The sequence below is a fragment of the Oncorhynchus masou genome, unplaced genomic scaffold (genome assembly GCF_036934945.1).
Source record: "Oncorhynchus masou masou isolate Uvic2021 unplaced genomic scaffold, UVic_Omas_1.1 unplaced_scaffold_1480, whole genome shotgun sequence".
Classification (NCBI taxonomy): Eukaryota; Metazoa; Chordata; class Actinopteri; order Salmoniformes; family Salmonidae; genus Oncorhynchus; species Oncorhynchus masou.
The window spans coordinates 104,197-122,500 of record NW_027016897.1 but is presented as its reverse complement, the minus strand read 5'-3'; the positions used below and the strand labels follow the sequence as shown (position 1 = coordinate 122,500).

Sequence of the window (18,304 nt, the reverse complement as noted above, 5' to 3'; positions counted from 1 at the left end):
CCCATCTCCCTTCCCCTCCCCCATCTCCCTCCCCCCATCCCCTTCCCTCCCCCCCATCTCCTCCCCATCTCCCCTCCCCCATCTCCCTTCTCCTCCCCCTTCTCCTCCCCCATCTCCCTTGCCCTCCCCATCTCCTCCCTCCCCTCCCCCCATCTCCCCTTCCCCTCCCTCCCCATCTCCCTTCCCCCTCCCTCCCCCCTCCCTCTCCCTCTGTAGTGAACGGGGTGCCGTGGTCCAGTGAAGGCCCCAGGAGGAACAGTCACACGCTTAACTGTCGTATGCTGGTCAACCCTCACAGTGACAACAGGGACGAGACCAACGACCATGAGGGGCAGAAACAGAAATATGAAGCCATGCAGTGTTTCGCTGTCACCGAACCCAAGAGCATCAAGGAGGAGGCAGAAGGTGTGGAGAGAGGAGGGAGGGGGGGGGCTGCCGTAATTGATGTCCATGTCATTGACGCCCGGGGAGTAGGAGGGGGACAGGATGGTGACTGGGGAGTAGGAGGGGGACAGGAAGGTGACTGGGGGAGTAGGGAGGGGGACAGGAAGGTGACTGGGGAGTAGGAGGGGGACAGGGTGGTGACTGGGGGAGTAGGAGGGGGACAGGAAGGTGACTGGGGGAGTAGGAGGGGGACAGGAAGGTGACTGGGGAGTAGGAGGGGGAAAGGAAGGTGACTGGGGAGTAGGAGGGGGACAGGATGGTGACTGGGGAGTAGGAGGGACAGGAAGGTGACTGGGGGAGTAGGAGGGGGACAGGAAGGTGACTGGGGGAGTAGGAGGGGGAAAGGAAGGTGACTGGGGAGTAGGAGGGGGACAGGAAGGTGACTGGGGAGTAGGAGGGGGACAGGAAGGTGACTGGGGGAGTAGGAGGGGGACAGGAAGGTGACTGGGGAGTAGTAGGGGGACAGGAAGGTGACTGGGGGAGTAGGAGGGGACAGGAAGGTGACTGGGTGAGTAGGAGGGGAAAGGAAGGTGACTGGGGGAGTAGGAGGGGGACAGGAAGGTGACTGGGGGGAGTAGGAGGGGGACAGGAAGGTGACTGGGGGAGTAGGAGGGGACAGGAAGGTGACTGGGGAGTAGGGAGGGGACAGGAAGGTGACTGGGGGAGTAGGAGGGGGACAGGAAGGTGACTGGGGGAGTAGGAGGGGACAGGAAGGTGACTGGGGGAGTAGGAGGGGGACAGGAAGGTGACTGGGGGAGTAGGGGGAAAGGAAGGTGACTGGGGAGTAGGAGGGGGACAGGAAGGTGACTGGGGGAGTAGGAGGGGGACAGGAAGGTGACTGGGGAGTAGGAGGGGGACAGGAAGGTGACTGGGGGAGCAGGGAGGGGGACAGGAAGGTGACTGGGGGAGTTGGAGGGGGACAGGAAGGTGACTGGGGGACAGGAAGGTGACTGGGGGAGTAGGAGGGGGACAGGAAGGTGACTGGGGGAGTAGGAGGGGGACAGGATGGTGACTGGGGGAGTAGGAGGGGGACAGGAAGGTGACTGGGGGAGTAGGAGGGGGACAGGAAGGTGACTGGGGGAGTAGGAGGGGGACAGGAAGGTGACTGGGGAGTAGGAGGGGGACAGGAAGGTGACTGGGGGACAGGAAGGTGACTGGGGGAGTAGGAGGGGGACAGGAAGGTGACTGGGGAGTAGGAGGGGGACAGGAAGGTGACTGGGGGACAGGAAGGTGACTGGGGGAGTAGGAGGGGGACAGGAAGGTGACTGGGGGAGTAGGAGGGGGACAGGAAGGTGACTGGGGAGTAGGAGGGGGACAGGATGGTGACTGGGGGAGTAGGAGGGGGACAGGAAGGTGACTGGGGGAGTAGGAGGGGGAAAGGAAGGTGACTGGGGGAGTAGGAGGGGGACAGGAAGGTGACTGGGGGAGTAGGAGGAGGACAGGAAGGTGACTGGGGAGTAGGAGGGGGAAAGGAAGGTGACTGGGGGAGTAGGAGGGGGACAGGAAGGTGACTGGGGGAGTAGGAGGGGGAAAGGAAGGTGACTGGGGGAGTAGGAGGGGGACAGGAAGGTGACTGGGGAGTAGGAGGGGGACAGGAAGGTGACTGGGGGAGTAGGAGGGGGAAAGGAAGGTGACTGGGGGACAGGAAGGTGACTGGGGGATTAGGAGGGTGAAAGGAAGGTGACTGGGGGAGTAGGAGGGGGACAGGAAGGTGACTGGGGAGTAGGAGGGGGCAGGAAGGTGACTGGGAGAGTAGGAGGGGGACAGGAAGGTGACTGGGGAGTAGGAGGGGGACAGGAAGGTGACTGGGGGAGTAGGAGGGGGACAGGAAGGTGACTGGGGAGTAGGAGGGGACAGGAAGGTGACTGGGTGAGTAGGAGGGGGACAGGAAGGTGACTGGGGGAGTAGGAGGGGAAAGGAAGTTGACTGGGGGAGTAGGAGGGGGACAGGAAGGTGACTGGGGAGTAGGAGGGGACAGGAAGGTGACTGGGGGAGTAGGAGGGGGCAGGAAGGTGACTGGGAGAGTAGGAGGGGACAGGAAGGTGACTGGGGGACAGGAAGGTGACTGGGGGAGTAGGAGGGGGACAGGAAGGTGACTGGGGGAGTTGGAGGAACACAGGAAGGTGACTGGGGGAGTAGGAGGGGGACAGGGTGGTGACTGGGGGAGTAGGAGGGGGACAGGAAGGTGACTGGGGATTAGGAGGGGGACAGGAAGGTGACTGGGGAGTAGGAGGGGGACAGGAAGGTGACTGGGGGAGTAGGAGGGGAAAGGAAGGTGACTGGGGGACAGGAAGGTGACTGGGGGAGTTGGAGGAACACAGGAAGGTGACTGGGGGAGTAGGAGGGGGACAGGATGGTGACTGGGGGAGTTGGAGGGGGACAGGGTGGTGACTGGGGGAGTAGGAGGGGGACAGGAAGGTGACTGGGGAGTAGGAGGGGGACAGGATGGTGACTGGGGGAGTAGGAGGGGGACAGGAAGGTGACTGGGGGAGTAGGAGGGGGACAGGATGGTGACTGGGGGAGTAGGAGGGGGACAGGAAGGTGACTGGGGGAGTAGGAGGGGGACAGGAAGGTGACTGGGGGACAGGAAGGTGACTGGGGAGTTGGAGGAACACAGGAAGGTGACTGGGGGAGTAGGAGGGGGACAGGATGGTGACTGGGGGAGTTGGAGGGGGACAGGGTGGTGACTGGGGAGTAGGAGGGGGACAGGAAGGTGACTGGGGGAGTAGGAGGGGGACAGGATGGTGACTGGGGGAGTAGGAGGGGGACAGGAAGGTGACTGGGGGAGTAGGAGGGGGACAGGAAGGTGACTGGGGGAGTAGGAGGGGGACAGGATGGTGACTGGGGGAGTTGGAGGGGGACAGGGTGGTGACTGGGGGAGTTGGAGGGGGACAGGAATGTGACTGGGGGACAGGACGGTGACTGGGGAGTAGGAGGGGGACAGGAATGTGACTGGGGGAGTTGGAGGAGGACAGGGTGGTGACTGGGGGAGTTGGAGGGGGACAGGAATGTGACTGGGGGACAGGACGGTGACTGGGGGACAGGAAGGTGACTGGGGGAGTAGGCAGGGGACAGGAAGGTGACTGGGGGAGTAGGAGGGGGACAGGAGGGGGACTGGGGGAGTAGGAGGGGGACAGGAAGGTGACTGGGGGAGTAGGAGGGGAACAGGGAGGTGACTGGGGGAGTAGGAGGGGGACAGGAAGGTGACTGGGGGATTAGGAGGGGGACAGGGAGGTGACTGGGGGATTAGGAGGGGAACAGGGAGGTGACTGGGGGAGTAGGAGGGGGACAGGAAGGTGACTGGGGAGTAGGAGGGGGACAGGAAGGTGACTGGGGGAGTAGGAGGGGGACAGGAAGGTGACTGGGGGAGTAGGAGGGGGACAGGAAGGTGACTGGGGAGTAGGAGGGGGACAGGAAGGTGACTGGGGAGTAGGAGGGGACAGGAAGGTGACTGGGGACAGGAAGGTGACTGGGGAGTAGGAGGGGGACAGGAAGGTGACTGGGGGAGTAGGAGGGGGACAGGAAGGTGACTGGGGGACAGGAAGGTGACTGGGGAGTAGGAGGGGGACAGGAAGGTGACTGGGGGAGTAGGAGGGGGACAGGAAGGTGACTGGGGGACAGGAAGGTGACTGGGGAGTAGGAGGGGGACAGGAAGGTGACTGGGGGTGTAGGAGGGGGACAGGAAGGTGACTGGGGGACAGGAAGGTGACTGGGGGAGTAGGAGGGGACAGGGTGGTGACTGAGGGAGTATGAGGAGGACAGGAAGGTGACTGGGGGAGTATGAGGAGGACAGGAAGGTGACTGGGGGAGTATGAGGAGGACAGGAAGGTGACTGGGGGAGTAGGAGGGGGACAGGAAGGTGACTGGGGGAGTAGGAGGAGGACAGGGTGGTCTCCTGTTACATCCTGTTATACTGTCATCATGTCCCTCTGTAGCGAAGGAGCACAGCCCTGCGCCCCACAATCATTCATAACTACTAGATAAATAACAACACATACTGGAAATAAACCGTGTTTCAATTCCTCTCTCCTCTCTTCTCCTCTCTCCCTTCTCTCCTCTCTCCCTTCTCTCCTCTCTTCTCCTCACCCTCTCTCCCCCTCTCTCCCTTCTCTCCTCTCTCCCCCTCTCTCCTCTCTTCTCCTCTCTCCTCTCCTCTCCTCTCTCCCCCTCTCTCCCTTCTCTCCTCTCTCCCTTCTCTCCTCTCTTCTCCTCTCCCTCTCTCCCCCTCTCTCCCTTCTCTCCTCTCTCCCCCTCTCTCCTCTCTTTCTCCTCCCCTTTCTCCCCCTCTCTCCCTTCTCTCATCTCTCCCTTCTCTCCTCTCTTCTCCTCTCCCTCTCTCTCCCTCTCTCTCTTCTCTCCCCTCTCTCTCCCTTCTCTCCTCTCTCCCTTCTCTCCTCTCTTCTCCTCTCCCTCTCTCTCTCTCCCTCTCTCTCTTCCCCTCCCCCTTTCTCTATCCCTCCCACCTCTCTCTCCCTCTTTCTCCCTCTCCCTCCCTCCCCTCTCTCTCTTGCTCCCTTCCACCTCTCTCTCTCCCTCCCTCCTCTCTCTCTCTTGCTCCCTCCCACCTCTCTTTCTCGCTCTCTCCCTCCCTCACCTCTCTCTCTCTCCCTCCCACCTCTCTCTCTCTCCCTCTCCCTCTCCTTCTAGACTTTCAGTCATGTCTGATTTGTGTGGCTCGCAGGATGCCCATGAAGGCGGGGCCAATTCTTCCCGTGCACGAGAGCTTCACCACCCGCCAGGACCTGCAAGGTAACCAATCACAGCACTGAAATCCTACCACCTGACCTGGCATAAACAATCACACGACGAGGTTCATACCACCAGACCAGACCTTAACCAATCACATCCACTGAATCATACCACCAGGCTGCCAATAACCAATCACACGGCCTGAATAATGACCAATGCTGTCCACCAGACGGATCTTAACCAATCGGAAAACAATCTATAAATGACCAGCAATACCCTAACCAATCACACAGCCAGACTGGTACGAGCAGACAGATTATAACCAATTACATTAGTCTTCAAATGAGGTTTCCAGTGACAAAGGAACTTTTCTCAAGGTGTCACTGTGAAGAGATATGGGAGAGTGTGGTCTGAGTGCCAGCCCAAAGCCTGGTCATTACCCAACCCGTGACCCTGGTGTACTGCTGTCCCAAAGCCTGGTCATTACCCAACCCGTGACCCTGGTGTACTGCTGTCCCAAAGCCTGGTCATTACCCAACCCGTGACCCGGGTGTACTGCTGTCCCAAAGCCTGGTCATTACCCAACCCGTGACCCGGGTGTACTGCTGTCCCAAAGCCTGGTGATTACCCAACCCGTGACCCGGGTGTACTGCTGTCCCAAAGCCTGGTGATTACCCAACCCGTGACCCGGGTGTACTGCTGTCCCAAAGCCTGGTCATTACCCAACCCGTGACCTGGGTGTACTGCTGTCCCAAAGCCTGGTCATTACCCAACCCGTGACCCTGGTGTACTGCTGTCCCAAAGCCTGGTCATTACCCAACCCGTGACCCGGGTGTACTGCTGTCCCAAAGCCTGGTCATTACCCAACCCGTGACCCTGGTGTACTGCTGTCCCAAAGCCTGGTCAATACCCAACCCGTGACCCTGGTGTACTGCTGTCCCAAAGCCTGGTCATTACCCAACCCGTGACCCTGGTGTACTGCTGTCCCAAAGCCTGGTCATTACCCAACCCGTGACCCGGGTGTACTGCTGTCCCAAAGCCTGGTCATTACCCAACCCGTGACCCGGGTGTACTGCTGTCCCAAAGCTTGGTCAATACCCAACCTGTGACCCTGGTGTACTGCTGTCCCAAAGCCTGGTCATTACCCAACCCGTGACCCGGGTGTACTGCTGTCCCAAAGCCTGGTCAATACCCAACCCGTGACCCTGGTGTACTGCTGTCCCAAAGCCTGGTCAATACCCAACCCGTGACCCGGGTGTACTGCTGTCCCAAAGCCTGGTCATTACCCAACCCGTGACCCAGGTGTACTGCTGTCCCAAAGCCTGGTCATTACCCAACCCGTGACCCGGGTGTACTGCTGTCCCAAAGCCTGGTCATTACCCAGCACGTGACCCTGGTGTACTGCTGTCCCAAAGCCTGGTCAATACTCAACCCGTGACCCGGGTGTACTGCTGTCCCAAAGCCTGGTCATTACCCAACCCGTGACCGGGTGTACTGCTGTCCCAAAGCCTGGTCATTACCCAACCCATGACCCGGGTGTACTGCTGTCCCAAAGCCTGGTCATTACCCAACCCGTGACCCGGGTGTACTGCTGTCCCAAAGCCTGGTCATTACCCAACCCATGACCCGGGTGTACTGCTGTCCCAAAGCCTGGTCATTACCCAACCCATGACCCGGGTGTACTGCTGTCCCAAAGCCTGGTCATTACCCAACCCGTGACCCTGGTGTACTGCTGTCCCAAAGCCTGGTCATTACCCAACCCGTGACCCGGGTGTACTGCTGTCCCAAAGCCTGGTCATTACCCAACCCATGACCCGGTGTACTGCTGTCCCAAAGCCTGGTCATTACCCAACCCGTGACCCGGGTGTACTGCTGTCCCAAAGCCTGGTCATTACCCAACCCATGACCCGGGTGTACTGCTGTCCCAAAGCCTGGTCATTACCCAACCCATGACCCGGGTGTACTGCTGTCCCAAAGCCTGGTCATTACCCAACCCGTGACCCTGGTGTACTGCTGTCCCAAAGCCTGGTCATTACCCAACCCGTGACCCGGGTGTACTGCTGTCCCAAAGCCTGGTCAATACTCAACCCGTGACCAGTCTACCTGCAGTCTACCTGCAGTCTACCTGCGGTCTACCTGCAGTCTACCTGCAGTCTACCTGTAGTCTACCTGCAGTCTACCTGTTGTCTACCTGTAGTCTTCCTGCAGTCTACCTGCAGTCTACCTGTAGTCTACCTGTAGTCTACCTGTAGTCTACCTGCAGTCTACCTGTAGTCTACCTGCAGTCTACCTGTAGTATACCTGTAGTCTACCTGCAGTCTTCCTGTAGTCTACCTGCAGTCTACCTGTAGTCTACCTGCAGTCTACCTGCAGTCTACCTGCAGTCTTCCTGTAGTCTTCCTGTAGTCTACCTGCAGTCTACCTGTAGTCTACCTGCAGTCTACCTGCAGTCTACCTGCAGTCTTCCTGTAGTCTACCTGCAGTCTACCTGTAGTCTACCTGTATTCTACCTATAGTCTACCTATAGTCTACCTATAGTCTACCTATAGTCTACCTGTAGTCTACCTGCAGTCTACCTGTAGTCTACCTGCAGTCTACCTGTTGTCTACCTGTAGTCTTCCTGCAGTCTACCTGCAGTCTACCTGTAGTCTACCTGTAGTCTACCTGTAGGCTACCTGCAGTCTACCTGTAGTCTACCTGCAGTCTACCTGTAGTCTACCTGTAGTCTACCTGCAGTCTTCCTGTATTCTACCTGCAGTCTACCTGTAGTCTACCTGCAGTCTACCTGCAGTCTTCCTGTAGTCTACCTGCAATCTACCTGTAGTCTACCTATAGTCTACCTATAGTCTACCTATAGTCTACCTGTAGTCTACCTGCAGTCTACCTGTAGTCTACCTGCAGTCTACCTGTAGTCTACCTGCAGTCTACCTATAGTCTACCTATAGTCTACCTGTAGTCTACCTGCAGTCTACCTGTAGTCTACCTGCAGTCTACCTATAGTCTACCTGCAGTCTACCTGTTGTCTACCTGTAGTCTTCCTGCAGTCTACCTGCAGTCTACCTGTAGTCTACCTGTAGTCTACCTATAGTCTACCTGTAGTCTACCTGTAGTCTACCTGCAGTCTACCTGTAGTCTACCTGTAGTCTACCTGCAGTCTACCTGTAGTCTACCTGCAGTCTACCTGTAGTCTACCTGCAGTCTACCTGCAGTCTACCTGTAGTCTACCTGTAGTCTACCAATAGGCTACCTGCAGCCTACCTGTAGTCTACCTGTAGTCTACCTGCAGTCTACCTATAGTCTACCTGCAGTCTACCTGCAGTCTACCTGCAGTCTACCTGTAGTCTACCTGCAGTCTACCTGTAGTCTACCTGCAGTCTACATGTAGTCTACCTGTAGTCTACCTGTAGTCTACCTGTAGTCTACCTGCAGTCTACCTGCAGTCTACCTATAGTCTACCTGCAGTCTACCTGCGGTCTACCTGTTGTCTACCTGTAGTCTACCTGTAGTCTACCTATAGTCTACCTGCAGTCTACCTGTAGTCTACCTGCAGTCTACCTGTAGTCTACCTGTTGTCTACCTGCAGTCTACCTGCAGTCTACCTGTAGTCTACCTGTAGTCTACCTATAGTCTACCTGCAGTCTACCTGTAGTCTACCTGCAGTCTACCTGTAGTCTACCTGCAGTCTACCTGTAGTCTACCTATAGTCTACCTGCAGTCTACCTGTAGTCTACCTGCAGTCTACCTGTAGTCTACCTGCAGTCTACCTGTAGTCTACCTATAGTCTACCTGCAGTCTACCTGTAGTCTACCTATAGTCTACCTGCAGTCTACCTGTAGTCTACCTGCAGTCTACCTGTAGTCTACCTGCAGTCTACCTGACCGCTCTGTTTCAGCTTCCATGTACACTTTACAGGGAGTATCAAATCAAATCAAATGTATTTATATAGCCCTTCGTACATCAGTTGATATCTCAAAGTGCTGTACAGAAACCCAGCCTACAACCCCAAACAGCAAGCAATGCAGGTATAGAAGCACGGTGGCTAGGAAAAACTCCCTAGAAAGGCCAAAACATAGGAAGAAACCTAGAGAGGAACCAGGCTATGAGGGGTGGCCAGTCCTCTTCTGGCTGTGCCGGGTGGAGATTATAAACCTAGAGAGGAACCAGGCTATGAGGGGTGGCCAGTCCTCTTCAGGTGTGTGTGTGTGCACGCTTGTGTGCATGTAAGCGCAATAACCTGACCTCATGTATGTGAGCATTTGTGATCAGTAGCCTGACTCTCTCTCTCTCTCTCTCTCTTTCTCTCTCTCTCTCTCTCTCTCTCTCTCTCTCTCTCTCTCTCTCTCTCTCTCTCTGCTGTGTCCCTAGGTAAGATCACGTCACTAGACACCAGTCTTCTGAGAGCCTCTATGAAGCCTGGTTGGGAAGACCTGGTGAGGACAAGTATCCAGAGGTTTCACCTCCAGAACGACGGAGAGATGTCTTTCGCCAAGAGACACCAACAAGAGGGTGAGACGACCAGACGAGGCCTATATCATCTTAGACTACCAGACGAGGCCTATATCATCTTAGACTATCTGACGAGGCCTATATCGTCTTAGACTACCTGACGAGGCCTATATCATCTTAGACTACCAGACGAGGCCTATATCGTCTTAGACTACCAGACGAGGCCTATATCATCTTAGACGACCAGACGAGGCCTATATCGTCTTAGACTACCTGACGAGGCCTATATCATCTTAGACTATCTGACGAGGCCTATATCGTCTTAGACTACCTGACGAGGCCTATATCATCTTAGACGACCAGACGAGGCCTATATCGTCTTAGACTACCAGACGAGGCCTATATCGTCTTAGACTACCAGACGAGGCCTATATCGTCTTAGACTACCAGACGAGGCCTATATCATCTTAGACTACCAGACGAGGCTTATATCGTCTTAGACTACCTGACGAGGCCTATATCATCTTAGACTATCTGACAAGGCCTATATCGTCTTAGACTACCTGACGAGGCCTATATCATCTTAGACTATCTGACGAGGCCTATATCGTCTTAGACTACCAGACGAGGCCTATATCATCTTAGACTACCTGACAAGGCCTATATCATCTTAGACTACCACACAAAGCCTATATCATCTTAGACTACCTGACGAGGCCTATATCATCTTAGACTACCAGACGAAGCCTATATCATCTTAGACTACCATTGGAAGCCTATATCAACTTAGAATACCATACAAGGCCTATATCATCTTAGACTACCAGACGAGGCCTATATCATCTTAGACGACCTGACGAGGCCTATATCATCTTAGACTACCAGACGAGGCCTATATCATCTTAGACTACCAGACGAAGCCTATATCATCTTAGACTACCAGACGAGGCCTATATCATCTTAGACTACCTGACGAGGCCTATATCATCTTAGACTACCTGACGAGGCCTATATCATCTTAGACTACCAGACGAAGCCTATATCATCTTAGACTACCAGACGAGGCCTATATCATCTTAGACTACCAGACGAGGCCTATATCATCTTAGACTACCAGACGAGGCCTATATCATCTTAGACTACCAGACGAGGCCTATATCATCTTAGACTACCAGACGAGGCCTATATCATCTTAGACGACCAGACGAAGCCTATATCATCTTAGACTACCTGACAAGGCCTATATCATCTTAGACTACCTGACGAGGCCTATATCGTCTTAGACTACCAGACGAGGCCTATATCGTCTTAGACTACCAGACGAGGCCTATATCGTCTTAGACTACCAGACGAGGCCTATATCGTCTTAGACTACCTGACGAGGCCTATATCATCTTAGACTACCAGACGAGGCCTATATCATCTTAGACTACCAAACGAGGCCTATGTCATCTTAGACTATCTGACAAGGCCTATATCATCTTAGACTACCTGACGAGGCCTATATCATCTTAGACTACCAGACGAGGCCTATATCGTCTTAGACTACCAGACGAGGCCTATATCGTCTTAGACTACCTGACGAGGCCTATATCATCTTAGACTACCAGACGAGGCCTATATCATCTTAGACTACCAAACGAGGCCTATGTCATCTTAGACTATCTGACAAGGCCTATATCATCTTAGACTACCTGACGAGGCCTATATCATCTTAGACTACCAGACGAGGCCTATATCATCTTAGACTACCAAACGAGGCCTATATCATCTTAGACTACCTGACGAGGCCTATATCATCTTAGACTACCTGACGAGGCCTATATCATCTTAGACTACCAAACGAGGCCTATATCATCTTAGACTACCTGACGAGGCCTATATCATCTTAGACTACCTGACGAGGCCTATATCATCTTAGACTACCAGACGAGGCCTATATCATCTTAGACTACCAAACGAGGCCTATATCATCTTAGACTACCTGACGAGGCCTATATCATCTTAGACTACCTGACGAGGCCTATATCATCTTAGACTACCAGACGAGGCCTATATCATCTTAGACTACCAAACGAGGCCTATGTCATCTTAGACTATCTGACAAGGCCTATATCGTCTTAGACTACCTGACGAGGCCTATATCATCTTAGACTATCTGACAAGGCCTATATCGTCTTAGACTACCTGACGAGGCCTATATCATCTTAGACTATCTGACGAGGCCTATATCGTCTTAGACTACCAGACGAGGCCTATATCATCTTAGACTACCTGACAAGGCCTATATCATCTTAGACTACCACACAAAGCCTATATCATCTTAGACTACCTGACGAGGCCTATATCATCTTAGACTACCAGACGAAGCCTATATCATCTTAGACTACCATTGGAAGCCTATATCAACTTAGAATACCATACAAGGCCTATATCATCTTAGACTACCAGACGAGGCCTATATCATCTTAGACGACCTGACGAGGCCTATATCATCTTAGACTACCAGACGAGGCCTATATCATCTTAGACTACCAGACGAAGCCTATATCATCTTAGACTACCAGACGAGGCCTATATCATCTTAGACTACCTGACGAGGCCTATATCATCTTAGACTACCTGACGAGGCCTATATCATCTTAGACTACCAGACGAAGCCTATATCATCTTAGACTACCAGACGAGGCCTATATCATCTTAGACTACCAGACGAGGCCTATATCATCTTAGACTACCAGACGAGGCCTATATCATCTTAGACAATCACAACACATCATGTTAGTCCTTGAATCCAAAGCTCCATCCATGAATTTGAGTGGTTACATTTCTCCTGCATCGTCACTCAGCTGTTTACCAAAACATGTGATGGGGTGACTGCTTTGTTGTCGTTTGAATCCCAGATTTTCTTTTTAACACGGTAGGTCCTTCCCCGTGTGTGTCTCTCTCCAGTGTTGCATCACGGCCAGGCATTCAGCCCCATCTACAGGTTCTCTCTGTCGGACGGGACCATCGTGTCGGCTCACACCAAGAGCAAGCTGGTCCGCTCCCCTGCCACCAACGAACCTCAGCTCTACATGTCTCTACACCTGCTACAGAGGTACGTTCCCTAACCCCTGACACCTAACCCCAGCTCTACATGTCTCTACACCTGTACGAACCCTGACCCTTGACCCCTAACCCAGAGCGTGGTTTACATGAGGGTTTCAGGGTGTAACTAGTGGTTTACATGAGGGTTTCAGGGTGTAACTAGTGGTTTACATTAAGGTTTCAGGGTGTAACTAGTGGTTTACATTAGGGTTTCAGGGTGTAGCTAGTGGTTTACATTAGGGTTTCAGGGTGTAACTAGTGGTTTACATGAGGGTTTCAGGGTGTAACTAGTGGTTTACATGAGGGTTTCAGGGTGTAACTAGTGGTTTACATTAGGGTTTCAGGGTGTAGCTAGTGGTTTACATTAGGGTTTCAGGGTGTAACTAGAGTGGTTTACATTAGGGGTTTCAGGGCGTAACAAATGGTTTACATTAGGGTTTCAGGGCGTAACTAGTGGTTTACATGAGGGTTTCAGGGTGTAACTAGTGGTTTACATTAGGGTTTCAGGGTGTAGCTAGTGGTTTACATGAGGGTTTCAGGGTGTAACTAGTGGTTTACATGAGGGTTTCAGGGTGTAACTAGTGGTTTACATTAGGGTTTCAGGGTGTAACTAGTGGTTTACATTAGGGTTTCAGGGTGTAACTAGTGGTTTACATGAGGGTTTCAGGGTGTAACTAGTGGTTTACATTAGGGTTTCATGTTGTAGCTAGTGGTTTACATTAGGGTTTCAGGGTGTAACTAGAGTGGTTTACATTAGGGGTTTCAGGGTGTAACAAATGGTTTACATTAGGGTTTCAGGGCGTATCTAGTGGTTTACATTAGGGTTTCAGGGTGTAACTAGTGGTTTACATTAGGGTTTCAGGGTGTAGCTAGTGGTTTACATTAAGGTTTCAGGGTGTAACTAGTGGTTTACATTAGGGTTTCAGGGTGTAGCTAGTGGTTTACATTAAGGTTTCAGGGTGTAACTAGAGTGGTTTACATTAGGGTTTCAGGGCGTAGCTAGTGGTTTACATTAGGGTTTCAGGGTGTAACTAGAGTAGTTTACATTAGGGTTTCAGGGCGTAGCTAGTGGTTTACATTAGGGTTTCCACTCTGTGGGGACCTGTCTGTCCCTCTATGGGGGACCTGTCTGTCCCTCTATGGGGGACCTGTCTGTCACTCTGTGGGGACCTGTCTGTCACTCTGTGGGGTCCTGTCTGTCACTCTGTGGGGACCTGTCTGTCCCTCTATGGGGGACCTGTCTGTCACTCTATGGGGGACCTGTCTGTCATTCTGTGGGGACCTGTCTGTCCCTCTATGGGGGACCTGTCTGTCCCTCTATGGGGGACCTGTCTGTCATTCTGTGGGGACCTGTCTGTCACTCTGTGGGGACCTGTCTGTCACTCTGTGGGTGACCTGTCTGTCCCTCTGTGGGGACCTGTCTGTCCCTCTATGGGGGACCTGTCTGTCCCTCTATGGGGGACCTGTCTGTCCCTCTATGGGGGACCTGTCTGTCATTCTGTGGGGACCTGTCTGTCACTCTGTGGGGACCTGTCTGTCACTCTGTGGGGACCTGTCTGTCACTCTGTGGGGACCTGTCTGTCTCAAGGGGTGGGGGGATTAATTGGGGACTGAACTACACACTGAATGGAGGATGTTCCTTTGTCCCAAATGGCGTGTTTGATGGGGGTGAAAATCTGAAGTCATCATGAGGGGCAGCAGTATGTTTACTTACCCACAGTCCACTGCTTTGTGCATTTAAATTACTTTAAAATACTTCACTAAATGCATTGTACCATTAGTCTGGGCCGGCCCTAGACATTTTTGGGCCCTACGTGAGATAATGGTTGGAGGGGCCCCCCGTCTCGCGGGGAAAACATTTGACTGTCCCCCCAACTTGATGGCAGAGAGAGAACACATTTTCATGTCATTCTGCTCATTTTGCCATGGGGGCGTAGAGAAAATGTTGCCCTTTTTAAAGCTCATTTCCTGCAATTCTACACAAGACTTATGCCATGTTAATTTGATATCTGAGTGAGAGTGACTAACAACATCAATGTGGCCCTCCCCTGGAGTTTAGGGCCCCTGGGCACGTGCCCTGTGTGCTTGGTCAGTATTCAGCCATGATTACTACAGGTTTAGATAGCTGGCTAGACTAACTCAACAATCTAAACAAAAGTGTTAGCTGTCATTTGTTCTGCGAGCCTACAAAAGGCTGAGGAAGTTAACCAGCCCTATATAATGGTACTACTGTTGCCCAGAGCTCATCATGGGGTGTCATTTGGGGCGTGTGTGTGTGTGTGTGTGTGTGTGTGTGTGTGTGTGTGTGTGTGTGTGTGTGTGTGTGTGTGTGTGTGTGTGTGTGTGTGTGTGTGTGTGTGTGTGTGTGTGTGTGTGCGCGTGCGTGTGCGTGTGGATAAAGTTTGTTAGCAGCAGGTTGGTTTGTGTAGGTTAGTAGTTACTGTTCTAAATATGTATCTTCCTCCATCAGGGAACAATCAAGGTCTGATCTGGGCCCGGGTCAAGACATGGGGCCCGGTGGACAGGGGCCAGGGATCAGCCCCAACCCTTCCATAACCCTCCAACCCAGGGGACCCTCTCTGGTTTGGGCCCCAGGGACAGGACACTACAATCAGCTCCAACAGCACGTTCTCTTCCCCTCCTCATGGAAGTCCAGGGTCCAGAGAACCAGGGCTCGGAGCCATGGGGCCAGGGTCCAGAGAACCAGGGTTCGGAGCCATGGGGCCAGGGTCCAGAGAACCAGGGCTCGAGCCATGGGGCCAGGGTCCAGAGAACCAGGGTTCGGAGCCATGGGGCCAGGGTCCAGAGAACCAGGGCTCGGAGCCATGGGGCCAGGGTCCAGAGAACCAGGGCTCGGAGCCATGGGGCCAGGGTCCAGAGAACCAGGGCTCGGAGCCATGGGGCCAGGGTCCAGAGAACCAGGGCTCGAACCCATGGGGCCAGGGTCCAGAGAACCAGGGTTCGGAGCCATGGGGCCAGGGTCCAGAGAACCAGGGCTCGGAGCCATGGGGCCAGGGTCCAGAGAACCAGGGCTCGGAGCCATGGGGCCAGGGTCCAGAGAACCAGGGCTCGGAGCCATGGGGCCAGGGTCCAGAGAACCAAGGCTCGAACCCATGGGGCCAGGGTCCAGAGAACCAGGGCTCGGAGCCATGGGGCCAGGGTCCAGAGAACCAGGGCTCGGAGCCATGGGGCCAGGGTCCAGAGAACCAGGGCTCGGAGCCATGGGGCCAGGGTCCAGAGAACCAGGGCTCGGACCCATGGGGCCAGGGTCCAGAGAACCAGGGCTCGGAGCCATGGGGCCAGGGTCCAGAGAACCAGGGTTCGGAGCCATGGGGCCAGGGTCCAGAGAACCAGGGCTCGAACCCATGGGGCTAGGGTCCAGAGAACCAGGGCTCGGAGCCATGGGGCCAGGGTCCAGAGAACCAGGGCTCGGAGCCATGGGGCCAGGGTCCAGAGAACCAGGGCTCGAACCCATGGGGCCAGGGTCCAGAGAACCAGGGCTTGGAGCCATGGGGCCAGGGTCCAGAGAACCAGGGCTCGGAGCCATGGGGCCAGGGTCGGAACACATACAGGACTATCACTACGGCTGCCCCCCCCAGCCCATGGGCTACTCCGGAGGGTTACAGGGAGGCATGAACCTCCCCATCCACCCTAACCAGCAAGGGGCTAATTGGAGGATGAGCAGTCCGTCTCGAGGCAGCCCTACCCCAGCTGGAGGCCCCCATCTGGGGCAACAGAACTCGATGCTGTCCCCTAGGCACCGGGCGAGTCCAGGGATGGCAGGGAGCCCTCGCGTGGCCCCAAGCCTGCACTCGCCCTCCCCTGTGGGGATGTGTGCGTCTGGAACAGGGGTTGCAGTAAGAGGTAGTGGTCATGCGGCTAACAGTCATGCTAACAGCCATGCTAACAGCCATGCTAACAGCCATGCTAACAGTCATGCTAACAGCCATGCTAACAGCCATGCTAACAGCCATGCTAACAGCCATGCTAACAATCATGCTAACAGTCATGCTAACAGTCATGCTAACAGCCATGCTAACAGCCATGCTAACAGTCATGCTAACAGCCATGCTAATAGCCATGCTAATAGCCACAGCTACGGCAGTAGTTCTCTGTCGGCCCTGCAGGCTCTGAGTGAGTGTCACGGGGTCAGACAAGACAGTGGTGAACACACACACCCTCATGGCGCAGGGGGCCAGCATCCTCAAACACACGCCCTGGGATCACCTGACAGGAAGACGATGGGATCGCCCGCTGGGATGGCGTTGGGATCAGGAGTCAACCCTCACACGATGTCGAAGCTTGGCGGCGGTAAGGGAAATGGGGACTCTTTGGGCGGAGAGCAGGAACATGGTCAGGGTGGACAGTATGACCAGAGACATACAGACGGGAACGGTAACCACGGTAACCACGCTGACATCACAGAGGAGAGGGATGGCCTCGACGGTGGCCCCGACGCACAGAGCCGTAGACAACGCTGTGACAACAAGGGCCACACCAAACTCCTCCAGCTTCTCACCACCAAGTCCCAACCCCTCGACACCCCTTTGTCCCCCAACGGAGGAGGGGACCCCAAGGACCCCTCGTCAGGGCTGGGGGCCCTTACGCTCCAGGGGCCCCAGGGGCCACGCCACCTCCCTAAAGGATAAACACAAGATACTTCACAGGCTGCTCCAGAACAGCACCTCTCCTGTGGACCTGGCCAGGCTCACTGCTGAGGCCACGGGTAGGGAGCTGGGGGAGCAAGGTGGGTGTGGTAACAGGCAGACGGGACACGGTACAGTCGGGAGCCTCACACCCAAACAGGAGCCCCTGAGTCCCAATAAGAAGGACAACGCCCTGCTGAGGTATCTGATGGATAAAGAGGAGAGTGGGATGAAGGCGAGGCAGGCGAAGACGGAGAAACAGGATTCAGGATACGACCGCGCTGAACAGGTGAGTGGCTGGAGGGTCATGTGACTTTTTGTTTGAAGACTTTATGCAGACACTGGTGTGATGATGAACACGAGGTTTGTTGATGGTGATTGGACATGCCTGAATGACGGTTAAATACGTAGTGGTAGATTGGGATCTATGGAGGTGTAGGGTCCAATCAGAAACGCTAGTTTTCCTTTTTTTTTCCTGTTTCAAAAAATGTTTGCGAAGGTGTGCACTAATGAATACGACCCCCTTCTCTCTGAACACGGCTTTATGTTTATAGTAACCTGTGTTCTTAGTGGTCAGCACAGCCCTACGCTTCCTGCCATGTGCTCCTGTTGCTCTTGTTTCCCCTGTCTCTCTCGTTGTCTGGGTTACAGAGCACGGTTCCTCTCCACCTCTCCACATCCAGCCAGGGTAGTAGTACTGCTAGAAAAAGGAGAACAGACTAAGTCAAAGTCCTGCTGTCCACATATTATGGGTGGTACCTAGTAAGGAGCGAGGGAAGGAGGGAAAGAGAGGGTTGGTGAGAGAGGGAGAGAGAGAGAGAGGGTTGGCGGGAGAGAGGGTAGCAGGAGAGAGAGAGAGAGAGAGGGTTGGCGGGATAGAGGGTAGCAGGAGAGAGAGAGAGAGAGAGAGAGAGAGGGTTGGCGGGAGAGAGGGTAGCAGGAGAGAGAGAGAGAGAGAGAGAAAGAGAAAGAAGCAGGAGAGAGAGAGA

At 54.3% G+C, this 18,304-nt stretch overlaps 1 pseudogene; it reads left to right on the top strand.

The window, feature by feature from the left end:
• Positions 1 to 18,304, top strand: part of LOC135539319 (nuclear receptor coactivator 2-like) — a 127,905-nt pseudogene that overhangs the window by 23,567 nt on the left and 86,034 nt on the right.